A 27,124-nucleotide genomic window follows, 5' to 3' on the forward strand; every position below is an offset into this window, starting at 1 on the left:
GGCCTGCAGGATGCCTTGTTGGGAGCTGAAGTGCAGGAACTGATGCAGCTGTAAGGGCCAAGCCATGAAAGGGTATGGTTGGAATCTACAGGGTTTATTGAGAATATTCACTTTATTCTGAATAAAGACTAATACTGAACTTAAACCTATCAGACCTAATGTCCCCTTTCCAACAGATATTTTGTAGTTCCCTTTTTACTCTCAAAGATAATATAATTTTTAGGTAATACAATATCTCTACATACTTAATTTCACACAGAAAATAAATTAATATCATGCCCTAATTTTTATATAAAGGTTTAAAAGTGTAAAATAATTAAAAGTAACATAATATATATGTTAATACATAAGTGCTTGAGCTTGGTTACTAAAAGACATGATGAGTTAGTCAGATGCTATACCTACATGAAGAATGGAAATTGCAAATGCAGACTGTCACAGGAGCTTTGTACTTGTGACTCAAATAGCAAGAATGTCATTGTAGTATTGGTGAAGTGATTTTCAGGATGGTGAACAATTTTTGGTAAAGTTTCCTCCCCATGATTTACAGAGTAGAAACTGTCCTGGAAAATTAGTTGTATATTAAAACATGCTGCAAAAAGTACTTTGAGATTATGTGTGAAACCGAGTTAGCTTCTAGGCTCAGATACTAACAGAGAGGTTTTTCATCTGTATGAGTGTTCGAGAACACAGTACAACGAATCCTTGGGTGGATTATACAGTGCCTTCATTGTGGGATGTCTATTTTCTCTGGCCTGCACACTCTAAATGCCAGTAAACATGTGGTGATGTTGTAGAAGGAGGCAGATGTTACTGTTATGACAACCAAATATGTCATCAACAGTTTCTGAAACATTCTATTGGGGGTAGAACCATCCCATCTGAGAATCAATTGATCTAAGCCAGGAGTCCATATAGCAGCTCAGGCATGTCAATAATAAGGAAATATCACCCAGCCACTGACTAGATGTATAGGGAATGGAACCCAGCCCTGAAGTGTGCAGGTGGCAATGACTGGACAGAGTATCAGACTAACCAAACAGGCTGGGGTTCCTGTGAGAGCTCTAGTGGAGAACAGGAACCCCAGACAGAAGTCAGTTGAATGGATTAGACTGAGGGCCGGCAGCAGGTGGGATGAAAAGGAACACTGCAGTGTAACAGATATTCAGCTGCCCTGGGCTTATAACCCACTGAAGCCTGGGATAATGGCCACAAAATTAATTCCAGACTCCCAAATACTTCTGTTGCTAAGCCTAGTGATCTTGATCAGCCTTGGTCCAGATTTGCTCAGGAGCTTCAGAGGGCTATGTTCTAGACATAAGGCATTGTGGAACCTCACCCTGAAGACTTCTGGAGAAGGCATGCACTGAAAAGTACAGACCTAGACACATTGGAAGAAAGTTACAAAAAAGAACCATGTGTTGGCTCAGTATTTGGAAGCTCTTAAAATGAAATGATCTGCCTTGTAAAATGGTGACCTACTGAGTAATAATAATCTTTTACGTTTAGAAAGGGATTTCATGTCTTCTATCAAGTTTAATGTGCATTATCTGAAATCGATCATGCCTTCTCTTGCCCAGTAGTCCCATATTGTTCTGGATCATTTATTGCTAGCCATCTAGAGAGTTTATTTACACTGAGGTAGTAGGTTCTTCACATATTATCTTCTAGAGTCATTAGTGTTTAGAAGAAAAGGCCAATGCTTATCTCAGGTCTGGACGGGATTTTCATATTGCTGTGCTTCAGAATCCCCTAGAGAGATGTTTTATACATATATATATATATATCTCAATGCCCAAGGCCTCCCTCAGGCTGTTTAGATTCAGAAGATATGATTATGGAATATGTATTTTTTTAAAGTCTCACAAGTGATCCTTTGTGTAATTCAGGTTAAGAACAACTTTCTTATACATAGATTTTTTTCATCCATATTAGAATGTGAATGTCTTAGCGAGGATTTCGGTTAACATACTCTGTAATACTAGTTCAGTGCCAGATACAAAGTTCTTCCTTGATAAATGTTTGTTGAATCTTTGATTAATATGAAATTTTAGGCACTGTGGCCCATGTGTGCTTATGTGCAGCATGTTGGAGCATGTGAGGCTTTTCTAACACTTTTCAATTTTTTACCTCACAGGCAATAGTTTGCTTCCAGCAGATTTAAGTCTGACTGTAGTCCTACCTCCTTCGTGGCCCCACCCTTATAAGCTCATTTAACCTTAATTATCTCCTTAAAGGCCCTATATCCAAATACAATCACCTTCGGGTTAAGGCCTCCTTCATGAGTTAATCATATCCCTCCCTCCCTTCCTCCCTCCCTCCCTTCCTCCCTGCCTTCTTCTTCCTCCCTCCCTTCCTCCCTCCCTCCCTCCCTCCCTACCTCCCTCCCTCCCTCCCTCCCTTCCTTCCTTCCTTCCTTCCTTCCTTCCTTCCTTCTTTCCTTCCTTCTCTTCTTCCCTCTCTCCCTCCCTCCCTCCTGTCCATGCATCCATCCATACATCCATCCACGCATCTGTCCATCCATCCACATCCATCCATCCGTCTATCTGTTATGGACTGAATTGTGTCTCTCATCAAATTCATATTTTGAAGCCTTAACCCGAAGGTGATTGTATTTGGAGATAGGGCCTTTAAGGAGATAATTAAGGTTAAATGAGCTTATAAGGGTGGGGCCATAATCCAATACCTTATACAAAGAGGAAGAGATACCAGAGAGCTCATTTCATTCTTTCTCTGTGAGTGCACAGAGAAAAAGTCATGTGAGCATTCCACAAGAAGGCAGTGACCCGCAAGCCAGGAAGAGAGGCCTTGCTAGATACTAACCCTGATGACACCTTCATCTTGGACTTTCAGCTAGCAAAAGTTTGAAAAAATAAATTTCTATCATTTAAGCCACCCAGTTTGTGGTTTTTAAGGTAGTCTGCTATGGTCTGAATGTTTGTGTAACCCCCAGATTCATATGTCGAACCCTAATCCTCAATGTGGTGGTATTGGGAGGTGGGGAAAGTAGTTAGGTCATGAAGGGCAGGTCCCTCAGAAATAGGATTCCTGCCCGTATAAAAGCGGCCCCAGAGAACTCTCTTGCCCCTTTTGCCATGTGAGGACATAGCAAGAAGTTGCCATCTGTGAACCAGAAAGTGGGCCTTCACCAAACAACAGATCTGCCAGTGCCTTGATCTTGGACTTCCCAGAATCCAGAGCTGTGAGAAATATGTTTCTGTTGTTTATAAGCTACCTGGTTTATGGTGTTTTGTTATAGCCAGCTGAATGGATTATGACATAGCCCAGGGAGGCTAATACACTATCTATCCTCTATCAATCATCTTTTACTGGTGGGTAGCAATTTGTCGGGCAGATAGTAGCCTCTTTCCCATTAATTCAGAGGCATCCCAGAAATGATTGAGTTTTGGGAATTACTATTAATAACAATTCCAGGCACTAAAGTTCCTGTTATTATATGTGAAAAGATGTGGGTGGCATAAAGGATTAGGTGACCTAGGTATTTTTCAGAATTGAGGCCTGAGTGACAGACAGTTTAATAACATATCGGCTGATATCTCGTACTGCTAATGAGATATATTTTTTGAACCCTGGGATTGAGTATCTTGAGTAACTTATGAGGTCAAAGGAGAGCCAATGTCTTCAGGCAGTTTTATGCATAATAAGTTTAATAAGATTTTTATTTTTAGAAGCTGTGGCTGTGCTTTACTTTCTGATAATTTATGAGAACAACAAATTGAGACAATAAGGCAGAGAAGCTGAGAATTTGTGAAGCATTAATTTTAGTTTATTGTCTATTGCATTTTTTGTCAGTTGACTCATTTCCTCTCATTTTTACACTTACCAATGAGCTTAACACCTTTATAATGGATTACATGCCCAGTGATGAAGGACTAGACAGTCATTTTCTCTCCCTTACAATTCTGTTTAATATGACTAAATTATACCCAAAGAACTGTCTTTTCAGACCACCTTTTATGAGCTCTAAGAATGTAACAAGAAAAGGATCTGAGTTTATGAACCTATCTAGGTGGAGTTTTAAGTCAATGCCAAGTGGTTGTATGTGAAAATCTGTAGATTGCAGTTAGATTTTCAGTTGAGTGAAAATGTTTCCCTGGGAGTTTCTATTCTAAGAATTATTCCTCTACTTATAAATTATCTATGTGTCTGTCTATTTCCCTTGAGAGTGCGTATGTGCATATTATCTCTCTATCACTCTTAGCACTGAGCTTTCCATAGAAAACGTCATTCATTCATATTTATCAAACATATAATTATTTAGAATCCTACCGTTTTTAGACTTGTTTGGGAGATAGACATGTACGTAAGCAAATAATTCAAGTAATCTCTTACAAGAGATGTAAAAGTTGTTATAGGAGCACAAACGAAGAGGTAATTAACTCTCCCAGGGAGGTTGGAGAAGAGGTAATATTGTAGATGTATCAGGAGGGACAGTGGGGAGTTGGCATAGAGGAAAAGGGTAAGGCCTTTCTTGACAGAGGGCACAGCATGGATACAGGCAAGGAGAACACAATGATGCTCTTTAGAAGGGCTGGGGAACATAGAGATTACCTAAATGTGTACAGCTGTGAGGATGATTTACCATGATAGGTCTGTGTAAAAGCAAAGGCTGTTTTGCTTTAGATGTGCAGTATCTTTCATGCTGTATGCTTGCTGCTCCTCAAACATGTTGTTCACATCCATGCCTTTGTTCTCATCATTCCTTCTGCCTAAATACCTCTTACTCATCCTTTGGGGCCTAGCTCTTCTGTGAAACTTTTTAACACTTTCCTGGCAGAATTTATTGCTCCATCTTCTATGTTCCCACAGCACTGTGCTCATATTGCTATGCAAGTATCATATGGGTATTGTTCATGTTGACATTTTCCTTACTGGATTGTGAGGTCTTCAAGTGCTGATACTACATATAGTTTTCTTTTTGTATTCTTATTAGCATAATGACTGGCAAATAATATGTATTTAAAACATGAAGAATCAGTACGGATGACCCCCTTAATGCTCCAGACAGAATTATTTTTAAAAGAGAAGTAGCTTGGCTCATTGGGAAGAGGCCAGTATGAGGATACTAGAAACTGAAATCTAACTTCACTTTGCTTCTTGGTGCTAACCAGCTGTATGGCAACAGGCTTGCCCCTTAACCTGGGGCTTCATCTTCGCTCATATGGATAGCGTAGTACCTTATCAGCATAAAGCCAGGAGGTGGAGTGAAATGATCTTCTGTGATTCTTTCTGACTCTAACAGCTGGAATTTAAAAATGTCTCTGATGAATTGATTTTATATTTACTCATATTTTCTTCATTTTCCTTTGAAGTGTCAGGAGACTTTATTATTTATCTGCTTAACTGTTCTCATAAATAATACATGGAGGTTTTTTATTACAAGGTAGTAGTGAAGGAAACTAAAATCCTGAGTTTGTGCTCAGAATAGTCATAGAGTCAGAATGGATACTCGGAGCATCTTGAGAATATCTTGCTGTCTCTAGACAGTTCTCAAACTATTCTCCAACTGACCTCGTGCAAAAGTAATTGTATGTTGTTTTCTCTAAACTGGTATATTAACATACTATCTCCAAAAACTTTCTTTTTGAGTTGAATTTCTAATGAATTGATTAGCAGACAGATGGTCAGAATCTAGGAAAATAATAATAAATTATTTTGTCAGTATTCACAGTGAACATCCTTTGAGATACTGAAGGAAAAAGGAAATAACTCAAATTCTTTTTCATCTGTTTGTTGTAATCAGCAAAACATGGCCAACTAAATTTATCAGGTAAAAATATGATTTTATAAACTATTATGTGATTCATCAATGAAGTATTAAAACAAAACCAACATTTATAATACTGTTCCAATAAGCAATAAATCACTTTCACTGTTCTGATAACTGAGAAGATTGTGAATCTATTCTTGAAAATTATTACTTTTTATTAAGTGATATTGTGAACTGAGCACTGTAGTAATTAACACAAACACAACCTGTGGCTCTTGGGCATTGAGGGACTTTTCAGAGCTTTGTCTGAAAATGGTGGTCTGCAGTGAGAATAGCAGTTGAGAGCACTGAGAGGGCTGACTGGGTAGGATAGGGCTGCAGAAACAGCCCTCTGCTTCTATGTGTTGGAAGGTAATAGCAGGTTAACCTGAGAAGGGAATGGTGTCTTGTTATGAGAGAGACCTATTTTTTTCCCTCTATGTCTCAGAAGAGAGTAGCTACATCACAGATATTAGTCTTCCTTGTCCTTAAGGGAGTATTTAGAAGGCTTTGTTTTGATGTTGCAATGTCCTGTAGGGAGGAAGAGGCTAGGCTCCTTTGCCAGCTTGCTAACCTGTTTGGCAGGAAAGGTGGGGCATAGATATTAAGCTCTCAAGACCCAGACCAGAGTCTAGCTAGATTTAACACCTTCAGCTGCGTGTAATGACCACCTGGACCAGGTAATCTTTTCACATGCATAATTTAAAGTAATATTTCAATAGTTTTTTGATTATAAAAGAAAAACATTACTATTGCAGGAAACTTGAAAAATATAAAATAGAAAGTTCAAACAAGAAAATTAGAAACACCCCAAATCAGAAATGCCCACTGTCAATATTCTACACACTTGAACATAATTGAGATCCTAGTTTGTATACAATTGTTTGTTGCTGAACATTATAAGCACTTGTTAAACCTTTGAAAATGCTTCTTAAGCATTATTTTTAATAGCAGGTTTACATGGAAGAAGATTCATAGTTTATATAACATATCCTCTATTTTTGATATTTAGATTGTTTCAAAATTTTTCTACTTATATATTCTGTTCAAAGAATGGCTTTCTTCATAAAGTTTCTTCTACTGTTTAGATATTTCAGTAGGATGATTTCCTAGAAATAGAATTATGTCAAGAGATATGAGTATTTTTTAGACTCCCAGTATGTACTATCTTTATATAACTGTTATGTTGCTGCATCCTCTGTTTAATTTTCATGTTTCCTCTTATGCTTTTCTGATGGGCTGCAAGATTTTCTGAAACTGAGAATGACTATGTCCACCCACTCTAGGCCAACCACTCTAGTGCCAATCAACGGATCAATGATGGTCCTTTGACTTTGACTTAGACCCTGTGAGAGATTTAATAAGAAGTGAAACATATAGTTGTGTTATAGAAGTCTATAATCCAGCAAAACTAATGCATGTGGAAAAATTCACAAACAATTCAAGATAGAATCTCTGTAACCTTTCTTTGTAGGACACATATGCAATAGGAATCTGAGGTTTCTACAACATAGATTTTCAATGATCAGTTTGAGTCCCCAGTCAATCCTGGGCCACCATCTGCTCTAGGTTTCAGGGAGGAGTTTCTTATTCTGTCTTTTCAATGAAGGTGTCTCAACATACCAACAAGTGTGCCTTCTAATCCCCACAGTCTTCCCCTGGATAATGACAATAATGATGACGATGCCTAACACTTACTGAGCCATTTACCTTGTGCCAGGCATGGAGTAAAACCATTTATATGTATTATCTCATGTTATCTGTCTAACATCCCTATGAGGTGGTAGTATTATCCTTATTTTATGAATGATAAAACTGTTGCTTAGAGTGATGTTAAGAGATTTCCCCAAGGTCATACAGTAGTCAGGGGAAGAGAATTATTCCAGCCAGGTCTGTCAGTTCAGAGTCTGTGATCTTGAACACAAAACCACACAGCCTCTCATGCTGGAAAGGCAAGAAGCTGAGCCTCTGCTAGGGAGTGTTTCTCTGTCAGACTCTCCAGCTAGAGTCTAACTGCTCTTTGCAGAGGTAACTCCAGGCAAAGGATTTTCTTGTTGTTTGTGGCCACAAGTCCAGCAGCTACTCTCCATGATGTCTCTCATCAGGGATGTTACTATTCAGCATTGCTCTTGCAGATCCTCCCATCAGAGTAGTTCAATAGATTCTTTGGTTTTTGCTGAAGTCTGACTTTCTAGACTCCCTCTCAACAATGGCATATTTAGCCTTACTCTTGGCATCACCTCTGCAGGGTGTCTGACAGCACTGCACCCACAGCTCTGCATAAATTCTCAACCCTTTGGAGGAATGATGGAAGCTGCAGTTGCCCCCACTCAAGGCTAAGTGCCTAGACTCACTCATGGTGAGTACGTGTTCTTCCCCTACGTATACCCTCTGTAGAACTGCAAAATCATAGAATATTATCATTCTCTCCCTGCAATATTAAAATCCATACCTGTAGTGGACTTGGCAGTAACCTAAAATTCCTCTTTTTGTGTTCTCCCCATGGACCTTTGACACAAATGAATATCCCTCCAGGAATATCTTCCCAACCAAATATGCAAACTCAAGTCTTTTGCCTGGATCCCATTAGGTGGTATTAAGGTTAAGCATTATAGGAACTCAAAGAAGATGCCAATAAAGGGCTGCAATGACCAGGAAAGATTCCTTGGAGGAGGTGAAACTAGAGGTGAGTCTTTAAATGCCTAGGATTTAAACACCTGGGCTTGATGAGGGAGGACATTTTGAGAGGGACGACTTACATGTGTGATGTCAGGATACAAGAAATTGTATTTACCAGAATGTGAGAAAGTTGGGCTGACAGGAGTCACGCTATGGGCACAGAGATTATTTAACCTTCTCTCTGGTTGCTTAGTCCCCACAGCTCCTCTATGTAATGTACTATTTAAAGGCCAATGTTGAGCATTTCCTGGTGTGACAGCTCTTACATTAGCTGCTTCTCCTAGGTAGATCTTCCTGGTAAATGCCTTGAAAGTAGCGGCCCCCTCTAAATGTTTCTTTTGCAAGCAAGCTAGCTAGCTACCCACTCAGAACTTTCTAGTTGTTCTTGAGACAAGTTTTTTCGGTTTTTCTTTATTCTGATTAATTTTTTTTTTGTTTTTGGTTGTCAGATATTCAAAATAGCTTAAACATTGAGGGAAATGTACTGGCTTGTGTAGCCAACAGAAAAGTTCTTCTTAGGTTTCAGGAGCAGCTTGATTCAGGAGCTCAACATTTCCAGTTTCCGTATTTTGGTTCTTTATCCCTCTGTTTTGGCTACCTGCTCAGAGAGAGTCTTGCCCTGTTGATGTCCCTGGATTCTTCTTTATATGTCTAAACATATGAAATAGAGGGCTTTTTTCTTACTGGTCAATTTGAAAAAGTGTCCTGGACTTCACTCTTAGTGGAATGAATTGCATCATATGCCCAACCCTGAGCCAGTTACTAGGGAAAAGGAGATAAGACGCTCTGATTGGTCAGGCCTGAATCATGCACTCACCCATGAAGGCAGACATGAAGTGCATTCAGCCCAACTACATGGACCAAACCTAGACCACATATAGTCTTCCATATAAAAGTAAGGGATGATGTTAACCAAAAAGGAGTAAATATATGCTAGGTAGTAAAAAACAACCTACATTTCCCATAGTGGGTCTCTGAATCTCCAAATATTAGGTTGAATAATCTCATTGGCCTAAAAGAATGGCTGGAATACCTTCATTATTGCCTGGATTCCCTGGAAGGCTAGAGAGCTGTGCTGCTCACTGATGGATGCACCTGCCTCACGGGGCCATTGCTGACATCCTGAAAGTCACTGAGAAGATTGAAGAGTCACTTTGATCTCAACTGGGAGAAAGTGATGAATGCTCTGGATGTGCATTGGATCAGCAGAGAGAGAAAGGAGGATGAGTTTATTATCTGGCTTGACTATGTTGGAAGTAAATAAGTGAAGCTGCTTAACTTAATCTCTCAGAGGCATCTTGTCTGAGGCAGGAGAGCACAGAAGTTTATAACATTGGCCTCTAAAGTCAGGCTGCCTGGGTTTGAACTTAGTTTTTTAGTATCAGTAAGCCTTAGTTTTCTATCTCTACAAAACAGTGTCCTGAGGATGCAATAAAATTATGCATATAAAGCACTTGATACAGTGCATAGTACATACTCTATTATCGGCTTAATACTAATGTTAACAAATAATCCTTTGCACCAGCACATAATGTCACAAGAGCTTGAGAGAGTCTGTCTATCCAGAGGCATGTGAAGTGTAGGACATATTTTCTCCTATTGGACATGAAACTCTTTCTTTCAGCTCCATTTTATTTCCTGAGGGGCAAACAAGTCTAACTATAATCTTCCCATATGTGCTCTGACAACTAATGGCTTCTGGGAGTCACTACCACATCCCCTTCTCCCTCCCACAGAGTCCTGCCTATTCTATGAAAGATTTCATGAATCTGATCTCCCACTTCATTGTCACTGCCTGCCCCTATTCTTGTTCACAAGCTCATCTCTCCTGCCTGGTTGATTCAGGAATCTCTAACTGAGTTCCCTGTATCTAGTCTTTTTCCATCTGGTCTAGTCGATATAATAACGACCTTACTCCTTAGCAAGGTATTACTTAAGGCTCTTTTTAGTCTGATTCCAGTCAACCCTTTCATCTGCAAGAATCTCCCCAACAACACTTTTTTTTTTTTGAGATGGAGTTTCACTCTGTCGCCCAGGCCGGAGTGCAGTGGCGCGATCTCAGCTCACTGAAAGCTCTGCCTCCCAGGTTCACAGCATTCTCCTGCCTCAGGCTCCCGATTAACTGGGACTACAGGCACCCGCCACCGTCCCCAGCTAATTTTGTTTTTTTTGCATTTTTAGTAGAGACACGGTTTCACCATGTTAGCCAGGATGGTCTCGATCTCCTAACCTCATGATCCACCCGCCTCGGCCTCCCAAAGTGCTGGGATTACAGGCATGAGCCACCATGCCCAGCCCACAAGACATTTTTTTAGGATCACAGCCACTGATGTTCGCTGTTCTTAGAGAACTCCATGCACCAGCATACTGGCAGGCCTTTCCTGCATTGTTCTCACTGCCTATCTGCCTTAGCTGTTCTCTGCTTGGTTAACTTCTGCTTATCTTTTAAAGTTCAGCTCCTCTTCCCTGGGTCCCTTGTCCCTGTGCTTCCAGAGCTAGAGACAGATGTTAGTAGCATAGCATTTATCACACTATTTAACAATTGGCTGTGTACATGCCTCTACTCTGATATGCACCATAAAGTCTTAGAAGAAAAGGAATATGGCTTATGCATTTTTATATACCAAGGGCCTAGAAAAGTGCCCTCGAATGCGTATTTTCTACAATAAATATTTATTCATAGGTTGTAAATTAAAAAGAGTAAAACACGCTGCTATACCTTTCTCATAATACACCACCATTTCAAGTGGTGCTTAGGACTTTTCTTTCTTTTCAAATGTATTTTTAATTATGTAAGTAAAAAGAAATATATGAATGTTGATATGGTTTGGTTCTGGGTCCCCACTGAAATCTCATCTCGAATTGTAATCCCCATAATCCCCATGTGTCAAGGGCCGCACCAGGTGGACGTAATTGGATCATGGGGGCGGTTCCTCCCATGCTGTTCTGGTGATAGTGAGTTCTCATAAGATTATGGTTTTACAGGTGTCTGGCATTTTCCCTGCTTGCATTCACTTTGTCCTTCCACCTAGTGAATAAGGTGCCTACTTCTCCTCTGCTTTCTGCCATGATCCTAAGTTTCCTGAGGCCTCGGCAGCAATACGTAACTGTGAGCAAATTAAAGCCCTTTCCTTCATAAGTTACCCAGTCTTGGGTATTTCTTCGTAACAGTGTGAGAATGGACTAATATACATGTATTCTTTTTCTTTTTTTTCTTTTCCCGGAGACAGGATCTTGCTCTCTCACTCGGGTTGGAGTGCAGTGGTGCAATCATGGCTCACTGCAGCCTCGAACTCCTCCCACCTCAGCCTCCTGAGTAGCTAGGACTATAGGTGTGCTCCACTATACCTGGTTAACTTTTAACTTACGTTTTGTAGAGACGGGGGTCTCATCATATTGCCCAGGGTTTGTGAATCTATTCTTACTCTTAAAAATATATTAATTCCCTTTCCCCACATGACCACTGTTACTGGCTTGGTAGGTACTTTTCAAGACCTTTTACAATTTTTATTTATTTTAAAATAACAGCTCTATTGAGATATAATCCACATGCCATAAAATTCACTCTTTAAAAATGTACAGTTCAGTGGTTCTTAGTGTTTTCACACAGTTGTGCAACTATCTGATTTTAGAACATTTTCATCATTCCTTTAGTAGTCACTTCCCATTCCTCCCACTCCTCAGCCCCTGGCAACCACTAATTTACTCTCTGTCCCTATGGATTTGCCTCTTATGGACACTTCATATAAATGGAATCATATGAAAAGCATTTTGTGTTTGACTTGTGTCATTTTAGCATAATGTCTTCAGGGATCATCCATTTTGTAGATATGTTAGTATTTCATCCCTTTTTATGGCAGAATAATATTTTATGTATGCCATATTTTGTTTATCTGTTTATCAGTTGATGGACATTTGGGTTGTTTTCAATTTTTGGCTATTACGAATGATGCTTTATGAATATTATTGTATAAGTATTTATGTAAATGCCTGTTTTTAATTCTCTTTGGTATATATCTAGGAATGAAATTGATGGATGATATGGTAACTATCTTTAACTTTTTGTTGGACTGCCAAACTGTTTTCTGCAGCAGCTGCACCATTTTGCATTCCCATCAGTAAAGTTTGGGGATTCCAACTTTTCCACATCCTTGTCGCCATTTGTTATATTGTCAGTCTTTTTGACCATAAGCATCTTAATGGGCATGAAGTATTCTCTGATTGTGATTTTGACTTTGATTTTCCCAGTGACTAATGATCTTGAGCATTTTTTAATGTGCCTATTGGCAATTCGTATATCTTCTTTGGAGAAATGTCTATTTAAACCTTTTGTTATTTTTTAACTGGGTTATTTGCCCTTTTTTTGAGTTGTAAGCATTCTTTATATATTGTGATATGCAACTTACAAATATATATATAGATATTTGTATATGTTATTAGATATATATCAGGTATATGATTATTAGATATATATAACTTACAAATAAATACATCATATATGTAATCAGCTATTTGTGAATAATATATATTCACAAATCACGTATCAGATAATTATTTACAAATATTTTCTTCCCAACTTTATCAGATATATAATTTGCAAATATTTTCTTCACAACCTTTTTATATACATTTAAATAAATATATATTTATTTTGTGCATATATTTTTATATATAAAGATTTAACTTGTTTTTTTTGAGACAGAGTCTTGCTCTGTCACCCAGGCTGGAGTGCAGTGGCACGACCTCGGCTCACTGCAACCTCTGCCTCCCGGGTTCAAGTGATTCTTCTGCCTCAGCTTCCTGAGTAGCTGGAACTACAGGTGCATGCCACCACTCCCGGCTAATTTTTGTATTTTTTTTTAGTAGAGACGGAGTTTCTACTACATTGGCCAGGCTGGTCTCGAACTCCTCAGGTGATCCACCCACCGTGGCCTCCCAAAGTGCTGGGATTACAGGCATGAGCCACCGTGTCTGGCCTTGGTTTCTCTTTTTAATACACGTGGGATTATGCTATTTGTATTGTTGTGTAGATATCTTCCTAGGTCATTGTAGTGTAAGTCTTCCTCATTATTTTAAATTGCTGCATATATGTGCATAGATCATTCCCCTGATGATAGGCATTTTGATGAGTCTCATTATTTTTACTATAATGAACAATGCTGTAATGAGCATCATGTAGAGGCTGCTTTCTATACATGTGCAAGTATGTAGCATACCTTGAAGAGGAATCACTGAATTGAAGGACATCTGCACTTCACACTTTAATATACACTATCAAAATTCCCATTAGAAAGGCGGTACAAATGTACTACTCTTCTAGCAACATATGTGGGAATAACATTTCCTTGAATTCTGACCAACATTCAAATTTAACTATTCTTGCTTATCTGATAAGCAAAAATGTACCTGATTGTTTTAACTTGGAAGACATTATTTCAATATCATGATTTCCATAATTTCTATCATTTGGTGTTCTTATAAAAGCTATCTCTCATCTTATTCTGGAGATCTTTCCTTCACATGGGAACCTCTACATGACACAGAAAAGAAAAGATGGATGGGCGGGGAGAGTCTAGATTTTTATTCTAGCTGTTATGCATGGTGAGGCCAGCTTAAGAAACACATGGCTTTTAAAAGACTTTCCACTGTATTTGGAGCAGACCAGACTTTTAACCACAATCCAGAGACTTTTAACTTCACAAAGATGTGGCATTTTATTTTAATAAAGCTATCGACAGAGCTCCCTTTTCGAGTGACTTTTCAAAAGCATCTTTTGTCAGCAGAGGGCTTTTATTAGCTAATGTAACTTTTCTGTACTCCACGTTAGCAGAGAGAGAAAGGAAATGTCCTTGGGTTCCAAATATGGAAAGTTGTGCAAAGACTCTCAAGGAGAAAAAAGTTGTTCCGCTTTCCGAAGCTGCATTTGTCACTCAATGTTGTATCGTAACTGAAAGTAATGAACTTTCCAATGCTACTGTCCAGAAGGTAAAAGGTTCACAAGATTATACCTCTAAACTGGCAATTGCATAAAAAGAGATCACAAAGGATTAAAATGTGGAGAACAAGTAAAAGTGTGAATTTAGCTGTGAGTGACAACTTGGATAGACTCAGCTATAAAATATCTGAAATGGGGGGAGTTAGGCAAGACCTAGGAGGGAGGAGTGAGAGTAACAGTCTTGGCTGTGGAACAGGGTAGCTAAATGTTTAGGGCTTAATCTGAGCCACTACTGATAATTCAGCAGCATCGATAAACTGAAGGAGCATGGGGAAAGAGTACAGATTGTGGACTCTGGGTGCAATTCATGTGGGGTGTTGGTGTTGTGGTTCCATTAATTAGTCCTTCGATGTAAGAGCTCAGTCAGTAGCGGAAGAGGCTGGTGACAGGGGCTTTGACAGGTCTTAGGACACTGGGAAAATAGATTGAGATTCTGGAGCAGGGCTAGTGCAGTGTGGGATCTGAACGTGTTGTCAGGACCGAGCCCAGCGCTTTGATTAAGGTCAACATAGTAGGAATGGAGAAAGTCACTTAAACGGGAACCTGAACCGGGGCTTCATTTCAAAGCCCATGGAACAGATAGGGAAGGGTGACTAATGACTTTTCTGCTGTTGCAGTCTGGCTCACAAACTGAGTAAGGCACAAAAGGCAGAACTGGTGTTGATAGCAAAGGGTCATCAGAGAAGGCAGGAAGGACACCCTGTCACACTGCCCCTTGGCTCCCCTGATATCACTATGTCTTTCTTTTTTTTTTTTCCCTCATCCTTGTTAGGAACTGGCAGGTAGCTGTGCTTGATGTCTAATAGACTCCAATTCAATTTTGAGGTCCATAATTCAATGGGGATAGATATAAAAAGGGTTCCTTTTTCATTAAAAGGGTAATTACCTCGTTATCAGAGTGCTGGAAAGATGAGAGCTTATGGATTTTTCATAAAATTGTAAGTTTATAAGGGGCCGGGTGAAGTCATCTTATTCTGTCCTCAAGCCAGGGACAAATTTAGTTCACCCTTGATGGATGGGACATTGTTTAACAAGGATCTCTAGAGAACAAGCGTTGATAACTTTCAGTGTTTTGCAGCCCTCAGTTGTGATATTTCTTCTATCCTGTTGAATATATTGACACAGAATGGAAGTCCATAATCTTTTGTGTTCTCTTTGGGTAGAAAGAACAGTGTTATAAATGTACTTCATTTTCATTATGTTAAAGAATACTTATCAAATGCCTTGTATGTGCTTGGTGCCAGATGCAACTGTGACACAGGGAGGAAGACAGACTTGATCCCTGCTGTCATTTAGCTGTGAGACTCATGAGGGATAATAACCGATAATCACATCAGTAAATGACTACAAATTGTAATAAGTGCTGTGAAGGAAACACTAAGGCATAGCTACAGAGGATAGCAGGAGGAAGCTAAGACCTCACTGAGCCTCCAGCTCTGGCCGCTGAGCGATGGTCCCTTCTGTCTGCCAGGGTGGGATCGGGCACTCATCCAGTTGCAGGTGTGAGCACTATTGAGTAGCGCAGGGTCTTGAGCTGTGGCCGTGGACTTGGGCAACAGGAAATTAGAAATATCCTCTGGAAAGCTGGCCAGATTTGCAGATGGCTCTGCTATAGTACAGTCAGGTGACACTGCAGTAATGGTCACAGCGGTCAGTAAAACAAAACCTTCACCTTCCCAGTTTATGCCTTTGGTGGTTGACTACAGACGAAAGGTTGCTGCAGCAGGTAGAATTCCCACAAACCCTCTGAGAAGAGAGATTGGTACTTCTGATAAAAACAATTCTTGCAAGTTGGATAATAGATTGTTCAATTAGACCTATCTTTCCAGCTGGATACTTCTATGATATACAGGTTCTGTGTAATCTGTTAGCCGTAGATGGTATTAATGAGCTTGATGTCTTAGCAATTAATGGCGTCTCTGTAGCCCTCTCATGATCAGATATTCTTTGGAATGGACCTGTTGGGGCAGTATGAACAGGAATGACTGATGGAGAATGTGTTGTTAACCCAACAAGAAAAGAAATGTCTTCTAGTACTTTAAATGTAGTGGTTGCTGGAGCACCTAAAAGTCAGATTGTCATGTTGGAAGCCTCTGCAGAGAACATTTTACAGCAGGACTTTTGCCATGCTATCAAAGTGGGAGTGAAATATACCCAACAAATAATTCAGGGCATCCAGCAGTTGGTAAAGAAATTGGTGTTACCAAGAGGACACCTCAGAAATTACTTACCCCTTCACCAGAGATTGTGAAACATGCTCATAAACTTGCTATGGAGAGACTCTATGCAGTTTTTACAGATTGTGAACATGATAAAATTTCCAGAGATGAAGCTGTTAACAAAATAAGATTAGATACAGAGGAACAACTAAAAGAAATATTTCCAGAGGTTGATCTATATGAAATAATAGAATTATTCAATGTTGTTGCAAAGGAAGTTTTTAGAAGTATTATTTTGAATGAATACAAAAGATGCCATGGTCGGGATTTGACTTTACTTAGGAATATAGCTTGTGAGGTAGATATGTTTAAAACCCTTCATGGATCAGAATTATTTCAAAGAGGACAACACAGGTGCTTTGTACTGTTACATTTGATTCATTAGAATCCAGTATTAAGTTGGATCAAGTTATAATAGCTATAAATGGGATATATGGGATACTATGAGTTTCCTTCTTATGCAACTAATGAAATTGTCAAAGTCACTGGTTTAAATAGAAGAGAACTTGGGCATGGTGCTCTTGCTGAGAAAGCTTTGTAAAATGTTATTCCCAAATATTTTCCTATCACTGTAAGAGTTACATCTCAAGTCCTAGAGTCAAATGGGCCATGTTCTATGGCATCTGCATGGGGTGGAAGTTTAGCGTTAATGGATTCAGGGGGTCCAATTTCACCTACTGTCACAGGCGTAGCAATGGGATTGGCCACCAAAACCGATCTTGAGAAGGGTGAAATAGAAGATTATCATTTGCTAACAGATTTTCTGGGAATTGAAGATTACAGTGGTGACATGGACTTCAAAATAGCTGGCACTAATAAAGGGATAACTGTATTACATGCTGATATTAAATTACCTGGAATACCAATGAAAATTGTAATGGAGGCTATTCAACAAGCTTCAGTGGCAAAAAAGGAGATATTACAGATCATGAACAAAACTATTTCAAAACCTCAAACATCTAGAAAAGAAAATGGACCTGTTGTAGAAACTGTTCAGGTTCCATTATTAAAACTAGAAAAACTTGTTGGATCGGGTGGATATAACTTAAAAAACATCAGGTTGAAACAGTTGTAACTATTAGTCAGGTGGATGAAGAAACGTTTTCTATATTTGCATCAACACCCAGTGCTATGCATGAGGCAAGAGACTTCATTGCCGAAATCGGCAAGGAAGATCAGGAGCAGCAATTAGAATTTGGAGCAGGGTATACCGCCACAATAACTGAAAGCAGAGATACTGGTGTAATGGTAAAATTATATCCAAATATGACTGCGTTACTGCTTTATAACACACAACTTGATCAATGAAAGATTAAACATCCTACTGCCCTAGGATTAGAAGTTGGCCAAGAAATTCAGGTGAAATACTTTGGATGTGACCCAGCTGATGGAAGAATGAGGCTTTCTCATAAAGTGCTTCAGTCTCCAGCTACAACTGTTGTCAGAAATTTGAATGACAGAAGCAGTATTGTAATGGGAAAACCTATTTTACAGTCATCATCTAATTATTCTCGGTGATTTTTTTAAAGAGAAATCCAGAATTCTATTTTTTCTAGGGTAAGGTGCTATAGAACAAAATTTTAGTGGTATCTTCCGTTGTGTAGATTTATATACGGTATAAATATATTCTAATTATTTGTATTAAAATGCTCATTTACATGTGCCAATTTTGAAATTCAAGAGTAACCCATATTCGTTTAATCTTATTTACATTATAAATCAAGAAATATTATTAAAAGTAAGTCATCTATACATCTTAGAAAAGATTACATACCTTTGTTTCTCTAATTCTGAAATATATGAAAAACATAGATATGTCATATATAATATTATAACAGATCTCTTCCTACATCTCATTTGTCTTCTTTATATACAGTAGTGACAATTTACCCTCAGTCATCCTACAGCTCACCTCTTTGCCCAACAACTTTACTTGCCTACAACTGTCCATAAACTGGAACAGGCCATATTCAAAGCCAGTGCCTATTTCATCAGAATGATTACTAGACGTAGTGAGTTGAGGGAGCTAATCTTATACACTTTTAATAATACGATGTCTTTTAAATTTGTCACAAAATCATGAACATAGTGGAATAAATATAAATGAGATTCTAACTAGGATGAGGTAGTAATTATGTATATTTTTCAAATTTACCTAAACATAGGAAAATTATTTACTTGTGAAACTGAACTAGGTCACTTTTGGAATATGTATATTGCTCTAATGTCTGGAAGTTCTTAGTATAAGAGCTGGAGGAATCATGACTTTCAGTTAATAGATGTTTGAAATAGATGTTTAGAGGTTACTGATATACATGTCAAGTTGTTCATTCCCATCATTTAAAATATCACCTTATAATTCCACACAAAAGTAAATGGTATGTGGATGTCATAATTTAGAATGTGTAATCTTTATAAAAATCTTATAAAAATACACTGGACTCAGTGGTACGTGCCTGTAGTCCCAGCTACTTGGGAGGCTGAGGTGGGAAGATCACTTGAACCCAGAAGTTCAACACTGTAGTGTGCAACAATCATGCCTATGAATAGCTACTTCACTCCAGCCTGGGCAACATAGCAGGACTCTATCTCTAAAAAATGTTTTAAATCTCATAAAAAATAAGTAAATCTGGCCGGGCATACTGACTTGCACCTGTAATCCCTTTGGGAGGGTGAGGCGGGTGGATCACCTGAGGTCAGGAGTTCGAGACCACCCTGGCCAACATGGCAAAACCCTGTCTCTACTAAAAATACAAAAATTAGCTGGGCATGGTGGCAAGAGCCTGTAATCCCAGCTACTCAAGAGGCTGAGGCAGGAGAATCTCTTGAACCTGGGAGTCAGAGTTTGCAGTGAGCCGAGATCGCACCAGTGCTCTCCAGCATGGCCAACAAGAGTGAAACTCTGTCTCAAAAAAAAAAAAAAAAAAAAAAAAAAAAAGCAGGTAAATTCATGACTTAGGGCTAACTAGTTCATAAAATATTAAAAATTTAGCTGGTTAAACCAAATATTTTAAAGATATGTATATTTATATCAAACATTGATCATATATCTATTGTGTGTAAAACAGCATGTTAGGCAATGTTGATATACTTTCTGAAATATTAATGATTAATTGAAAATGAAAGATTAAATTAAAAAGAAAACCTCGTTGAGATGAGTGATCAGGAAAGGCCTCTTTTTTATAAGTGACACATAACATGAGCCCCAAATTATAAAAGGAACTAGCCTTTCACAATGAAAAGAAGAACACTTCTGACAGTGGGAGCAGCATGTGCAAAGGCCCTTCACTAGAAAAAGCACAGTGCATTTTGGGAATTTAGAGAGTTCACTATGCCAGGAGCGGAGGGGTCAAGGAAGAAGGTGGCATGCTATGAGATTAGAGAAGTAAGGGGCCAAATAATGCTTGATCTTATAGGCAATGGTGAAGAGTTTAGATTTTATTGTAAATGGAATGTATTTAAAAGATCACTCTGGCTGCTGTGTGGCAAATGAACTGGAAGTGGAAAAATCAGAACAGAGAGAGAGAGAGGTTAGGAGGCAGTCCAGGAGGAAGATATTGGTGGGTTGGACTAAGCTGGAGTTAGAGAAAGTGGATAGATATTTTCGAGATACACTTAGGAGGTCTTACTGATGGTTGGATGTAGGGAAAGGGTAAAGAAAAGATACAAATTCAAGACTGACACTGGTAAGATGATAGTTCCATCTGGTAGATAGAGAACAAGCAGGGAGGAACAAGCCTGTAGTGGGAAGGATGGGGGGGCAGATGTTTACATTAGCACATGTTAAGTTTGAGCTGCTTGGGAGACCCAGAAATAGAACTGTTGATTCTAAGTCTAGAGTTCAGAGATGTCAAAACTGGAGAAATACATTTGGATGACTAAGTCTGTCAATGAGAATAAAAGCTTGGGAAAATAATGAGATAAGGAAGAGGAGGAGAGAGAAAGAAAGGAGGCCCAGTTGTGAACTTCAAGAAACTCTGAACATCCCCCCACAGCCTTGAGAACAATTGATTGCAGAGTAGAGAGAGCACCAGACTCAAAAGGATGTGGGTTCTAATCCCATTTTAGTTTTAGACACTATGACCTTGGCCAAGTAACTGCTTCTTTCTGAACTCAGGATCTATACTTTAAGGTAAAAATTATTCTCTAATTCTCTTCCATCACCAATATTCTGTAATTCTCTTGGTATCAGGCTCATTTTCCAATTACTTTGGGCATATTTGTAACTCTCTTTACCTACCTTAAATTGTCATATCCAGAATACTCTTTTCTAATCATGATTTGAATTTTAGGTGCATTAAGTTAACATTCCTCTGAATCTTTCCCTTCTGCCAAATTGTGATTTCTTGGTGGGTAGAGGGGCAGTTGTGCTTGTGCTTTTTGGCTTGTGCATTCCAATCCAATTTGGGCACAGTGAGGCATCTGTGGCACAATGGAGATTGGTATTGGTAGGCTTCCTTGTTTGTTAAAAATGAACTTCCTTATTTTTGCCATTTCTGTTGAGCTCAATTTCCCAGTCTCTTTTAAATCAGCTTTAGAGATTTGAGGATTGCCAGTGGGGTGTGTTATTTGACCTCACTTAATGTTTGTGTTTGGTTCAGATCATAAAGCAAACCAAATTGACTGCCTCTGCTCAGTACCCAATAGGACTTATAACCCAGGCAAAATGTGGGTTGAAAGATGTATTCCCAATTGCAATGTAGTGGAAGTGTTTGTATTAACAAAGTTTCAGAGAACTGCTTAAGGATCTCAGGGTGGTATCTGTTCTAGAGATTTTTTTCTTAACAAATTAACACTGTCAAATTACTCCGATGGAAATAAATTTTTAACAAAGTGTCTTTGCTGTCCCGTCACAGTGCTTTATTGCTAATTTTTCTCATGAGATGATTCTCCCTGTTGCTTTTGCCTTTGTCTCACAATGCACCATCTGAACCTACTAAGAAAGTTGGAAATTTTTTTTTAAAAAGACTTTATGCTAAAAAACAAAAACCACAGTTCAGTGGTTAGTAAAAAATGATAGCTAAGATAGCAATTAGATGTCCTTTCCTTTTGACCTAATAAAGACTCTGAAACTGGCACTGGGTCATCTCAGCAAACACAATTGTTATAGTGATGACTTTCCTCCTATAATAGGTAAGGGCTTTTCAGTAATTTATCTTTACTACATATCCCTGTTTTCAGGATTCAAGCCTCTAGTCATGACTGATATGGTTATTAGAGACAGAAGAGGTTAGATTAAAGAAAGCAATAATTCCTTGTTGCATCTTGGGTTATTTGGCCAAATTAACAGTGATGTTAAATGCGTGATGCACGTAATGAATGTAGTGAGGTATAAGCTAGTACCATGATTGTGCCCAGGTGAAATACAACATTATCAACCTGCTTTTGCATATTTTTTCCTTCATTGGTCCTAGATGGAAACCCTTTCAAATTCTCCAAAATAGATTCAGCTAGGGGAAACCTCAATATCTGCTTTTATATGAGGCAAATATTCCCAAATTGTGACTTTGACTGCATTATTTACCCTTCCCCTTTTCTACCTTTTGAAAGTTGAATTGTGCCCCCTCCCAAAAAGAATATGTCCACGTCCTAACCCCCAGTACCTGTGAATGTACCCCGATTTGGAGAAAAGGTATGTGTGGATGTAATTCAGTGAAGGATCTCTAGATAAAATCAACCTGAGTTTACTGGGTGAACCCTAAATCCAATGACAAGTGTCCTTATAAGAAGAAGAGAAGACATAAACAGAGGATAGGATAAGGCCATGTGAAAACAAGGCAAAAATTGGAGTGATTTGTCTGCAAGTGAACTAACATCAAGGATTTCAAACAATCACCAAAACTAGGAGAGAGTTGTAGAATGGATTCTCCTTCAGAACCTTCAGAAGGAACTAGCCCTACCAACACTTTGGTTTTGGATTTCTGGTCTGTAGAATTGGGAAAGAATAAATTTTCTTTCTTTCTTTCTTTCTTTCTTTCTTTCTTTCTTTCTTTCTTTCTTTCTTTCTTTCTTTCTTTCTTTCTTTCTTTCTTCTTCTTTTCTTTTCTTTTCTTTTCTTTTCTTTTCTTTTCTTTTCTTTTCTTTCTTTCTTTCTTTCTCTCTCTCCCTCTCTTTCTTCCTCCCTCCCTCCCTCCCTCACCTCTCTCTCCTTCCTTCCTTCCTTCCTTCCTTCCTTCCTTCCTTCCTTCCTTCCTTCCTTCCTCCCTTCCTCCCTTCCTCCCTTCCTCCCTTCCTCCCTTCCTCCTTTCCTTTTCCTTCTTTCCTTCTTTCCTTCTTTCTTTCTTTTTTTTATGGAGTCTCACTCTGTCACCCAAGCTGGAGTGCAGTGGTGTGATCTTGGCTCACTGCAGCTTCGACCTCCTGGGTTCAAGTGATTCTCCTGCCTCAGCCTCTCAAATAGCTAGGAATATAGGCAAGTGCCACCACGCCTGGCTGATTTTTATAGTGTTAGTAGAGACAGGGTTTTACCATGTTGGCCAGGCTGGCCTCAAACTTCTGACCTCAAGTGATCTGCCCGCCTTGGCCTCCCAAAGTGCTGGGATTACAGGCATGATCCACCACTCCTGGCCAGGGAGAAAAAATTTCTATTGTGTTAAGTTTCCTAGTTTGTAATAATTTGTTACAACAGCCCTAGGAAACTAATATACTATACTTTACCAATCATTCTGCAAGAGGCAGCATGCTGGAGTGAGAAAGACATTGCACTTCGAAAATAGCTTCTGCGCTTGATGCTTTCACCAGTAGCTGTGTGACCTTGAGCATACTGCAACTCCACCCTGAGTCTCTGTTGCTTCATCTACAAAAGGGAAGGATGTGGACTTTCCTTTCAAGTTCTTTCTAGCTCTATCCTTGCTTTCCCACCATAAAGAAACCCAGAAAATTGAAAAAAATTTAAAATAATGATTTTTGGTTGTTGGACAACTGGTATTGTAGGACTGTGGCTCCTGAGAGAAGGACAACAGACAAGATAATTCCTAAGCTCACTCCAAGTTTAGCCTGAAGGTACTTTCTGGACTATGCCACAGAGAGATGAAACATAATCAAAGCCCAGCAGGACTTCTGAGTTGAAGGGATAAATATTGGAATTTGCGGAGAACAGTTACTGACATTTGTGGTACAGAGCACCAGGAGGAGAGAATCATGTATAAAAAATAGTTCCAGAAATATGCATGGGATTCTTCTTGAATTTTTGCTGAATGCTAAGATGTTCATGCAAATGGTGAAGCTTCACAAGGCTGGGCAATGGAAGTGACTGGATAACTGTGAGCTAAACCTTTCCCGGATCTCACACAGGGTTGGGAGATGTTTAAGTTCCAACCATATTGGGAGACTGCATTAAACACCTCGTGCATTCATTAGAGATACCCAAAAGGGTTATGTCTCAGTAGGATGACTAAATTAGCTCTAAGGTAAAGGCTACATTCGACTTATCTTAACAGATCATAAAAATAAGCCTTAAAATCTCATTTGCAAGAAATGTTTACTGCTTGCCAAAATAACCTTCAGCAGTCTTTAGAAGAAGACAGCAAAATCCAGATACTCAGCAACATAATGTTCATAATGCCTTTCATCTAATTAAAAAGTACTAGACACTCTGAGTAGCAGGAATGTGACCCATAACCAGGAGACAAATTAGTCAATAGAATCAGACCCAGGTATAATAGAAATAATGGAATTACCAGACAAAGATTTTAAAACATCTGTAAATATGTATGAGATTTCAATTAAAATATGGACACAATGAAGTGATAAATGAAAAATACAGAAAAAGTCAAATGGAACTTCTAAACTGAGAAACACAATATCAGGAATAAAAAAACTAACTAGGTGAGGATAACAGTTGATTGGACCCTCCAGAAAAAAAAGATCAATCATATAACTTAAAGACATAGTAGAAATGATCTGAACTAAAGCTCAGAGGAAAAATAAAGCTCAAAAATAATGAACAGGGCCTCAGTGACCCATGGGAACACAGGGTTCTATCGTATGTAACTGGAATCCCAGAAACAAAAGATGGGACAGGAAATACAAAATTAATGACCGAAAAATCCCCAAATTTGATGGAATCTGTAAACCAAGAAGCTCAATGAGTCCAAAGTAGAATAAGCATAAAAAAAACTATAACAATGTATATCACAATTACAATCAGAGATTCTTTAAGAGTCTTAAAAGCAGCCAAAGAAAAAGACATCTTACAAAGAAACAAAGTAAGATGTACCACTGACTTTTTGCAAGAAACAATGCAGTCCAGAAGATAATGAAATGGCATCTTTAATATCATGCACAGAAAGAAACAAAATAGTAACTTAGAATTCTATATCCCCAGTGAAAATATCCTTCAAAAGTGAAGGTAAAATGACGCTGTCAGACAAACAAAAGCTGAGATAACTCATTCCCAGCCTTTCTGCACTAGAAGAAATCATAAAGAAAATTTCAAGATGAAGGAAAATGCCAGAGGGAACTTTGAACCTCCACAAACGAATGAAGAGTGCAAGACATAGTAAATATGTAGGAAAACACACAAAGACTTTGTTTCCTCAGTTTATGTTTCTTTGAAAAACTAATTTTATTTTTAGCAAAAATAATAATGCATTGTGGGGTGTATAACATTAGAGTAAAATATGATAATAGTGCAAAGGAATGAGGGAGGAATGGAAGTATTCTGTTGTAGTGATTTGGTTATTACATTATGTATGATGTAGTATAGTATTATTTGAAGGTAGACTGTGAAAAAATTAAGATGCCTATTGAAATCGCCAGAGTACTAGTTGTATTATTGTAATGACCTAACTAATCTCCTTGCTTCTGTCCTTCTCAATTCAGCAGCTAAGTTATATTGTATCATACCTCTGCTCAAAACTTTCTGAGGACTGCCCACATCAGAGCAAAAACTGTTGTTTTATCAATCCATATATAATTTGGTCCAAAACTACTTCTCTGACCTCATCTCTAATCTCTGCCCCTATCACTGTCTCTACTGCAGACATGAATCCTGCTTACTGTTCTTTGAACCTGGCTGGCAAGGTCCTTCCTCTCAGTCTTTGCTCTTGCTCTCTCCTTTTCCACTACCACTCTTCTTCCCAAATACCTGGTTTACTTCCTTCCCTCCTTCAAATCTTTCAAACTTTGGCTTTGCCTGTAATCTTCTCTGAACACCAATTTTAAATGGCAAGCTACCATTTGCCCTTCTGGCAATTCCTGTATCTCTTCCTGGCTTTATTTTATTTATAGTGCTTTTTTATTTTCTAAGGTATTATAAACTTTACTTATTTGTTTAATTTATTGTCTGTCTTTGTCCCCAAAGTCTATTGCAACATAACCTTCGCGTGAGTAGATGATTTTTTTTTCCTGCTTGGTTCACTAATACATCCACAGGACCTAGAATAGTGGCCAATATGTAGTAGGCACACAATAAATATTTGATTGAATAATAGTATCCATGGTCAATAAAGCCTGGGAACTCCAATAAGAGCACTAAGACTCCTCTTTGCTGTTGCTGCCCCTCCGAGTTTGTCTCTGAATGCCAGCATGTAGAGTATAGCCCTTTCCCTGCCCCATCGGCAATTTCCCAGTCATCTCCCAGTTCTCAAGGCTGCAAAAAATTGGGAAGGCATTCCTTAGCACAGAGAGTCTTGACAGTCCTGCTCTAGGCTTTTTATTCACCCTGACAAATGTAACAACCTGTTTTTGTCTTTAAAGCATTTGTGTGTCTGGTGTCTGGAAAGTAGCCACTCTGAGAAGGCCTTTTTCTTTTTTTTTTTTTTTTAAATTTCAAAGTGAACTTGTGGTCTTTTTTGGGTTTTGATTTTTATCTTTTGGAAAAGTCGGCGCCTGCAGCTGTGTTGCACTTGAGACTTGGAATCTTTCATCCCTGACAGCAGGAGGATAAAAGGGGGCTTACCATGGTCTGCTAAGGAGCCTTTCTTTAGCTTCAGGCAGCAATGGATGTAAGCAAAGCAAAATGACCACAAGACTCTTGCTTTTTCCTGGGGCTGGGGTTGAGGAAAGGATAGAGCCCATTTTGCCCTACACTAATTAATTTATTTTGCAGACACAGCATTTGTCTGTTTCCAAGTCTGCCTCTATGCCCCATGGATGGAGTTCTGGTGGGAAAGCCCAGAGCACTTTGATTCCAGCCTCAGTCTTTGGCAGCCAAGTTCCCTTGACATCCAGGGCACTGAAAGGAAAAGTCAGTACACGACAAATGGGCAGACGTTGAATGGTCTAAGGTAAAGTTTGAAACTAAAGCCTGCTTCACTAGTAATGAAAAAGTACCTTTTAGGTAATGCTTTTGCACCATATTTGAAGGTTAAAAGATTAGGTGGTTATTTGTTGTTTTAAGCTGGCTTTATCTTTACATATGCCCAGGAAATGAATAGTGGTAGTTTCCATTAGTGAATTTAATTTTCTTTTGAATTGATAATCAAAATAGCAGTGCTTCTCCATTTCCCTAACATATTC

The 27,124-nt window shown here is 38.7% G+C and overlaps 1 long non-coding RNA gene and 1 pseudogene across 2 annotated transcripts in view; both read left to right on the plus strand.

The window, feature by feature from the left end:
- LOC119625868 (uncharacterized) overlaps positions 1-27,124 on the plus strand; it is a 549,594-nt gene that overhangs the window by 327,346 nt on the left and 195,124 nt on the right. The gene's annotated exons all lie outside the window — the stretch shown is intronic.
- Positions 15,637-18,251, plus strand: LOC103227933 (polyribonucleotide nucleotidyltransferase 1, mitochondrial pseudogene; annotated as a pseudogene).

Source organism: Chlorocebus sabaeus, chromosome 22 (assembly GCF_047675955.1).
Source record: "Chlorocebus sabaeus isolate Y175 chromosome 22, mChlSab1.0.hap1, whole genome shotgun sequence".
Lineage (NCBI taxonomy): Eukaryota > Metazoa > Chordata > Mammalia > Primates > Cercopithecidae > Chlorocebus > Chlorocebus sabaeus.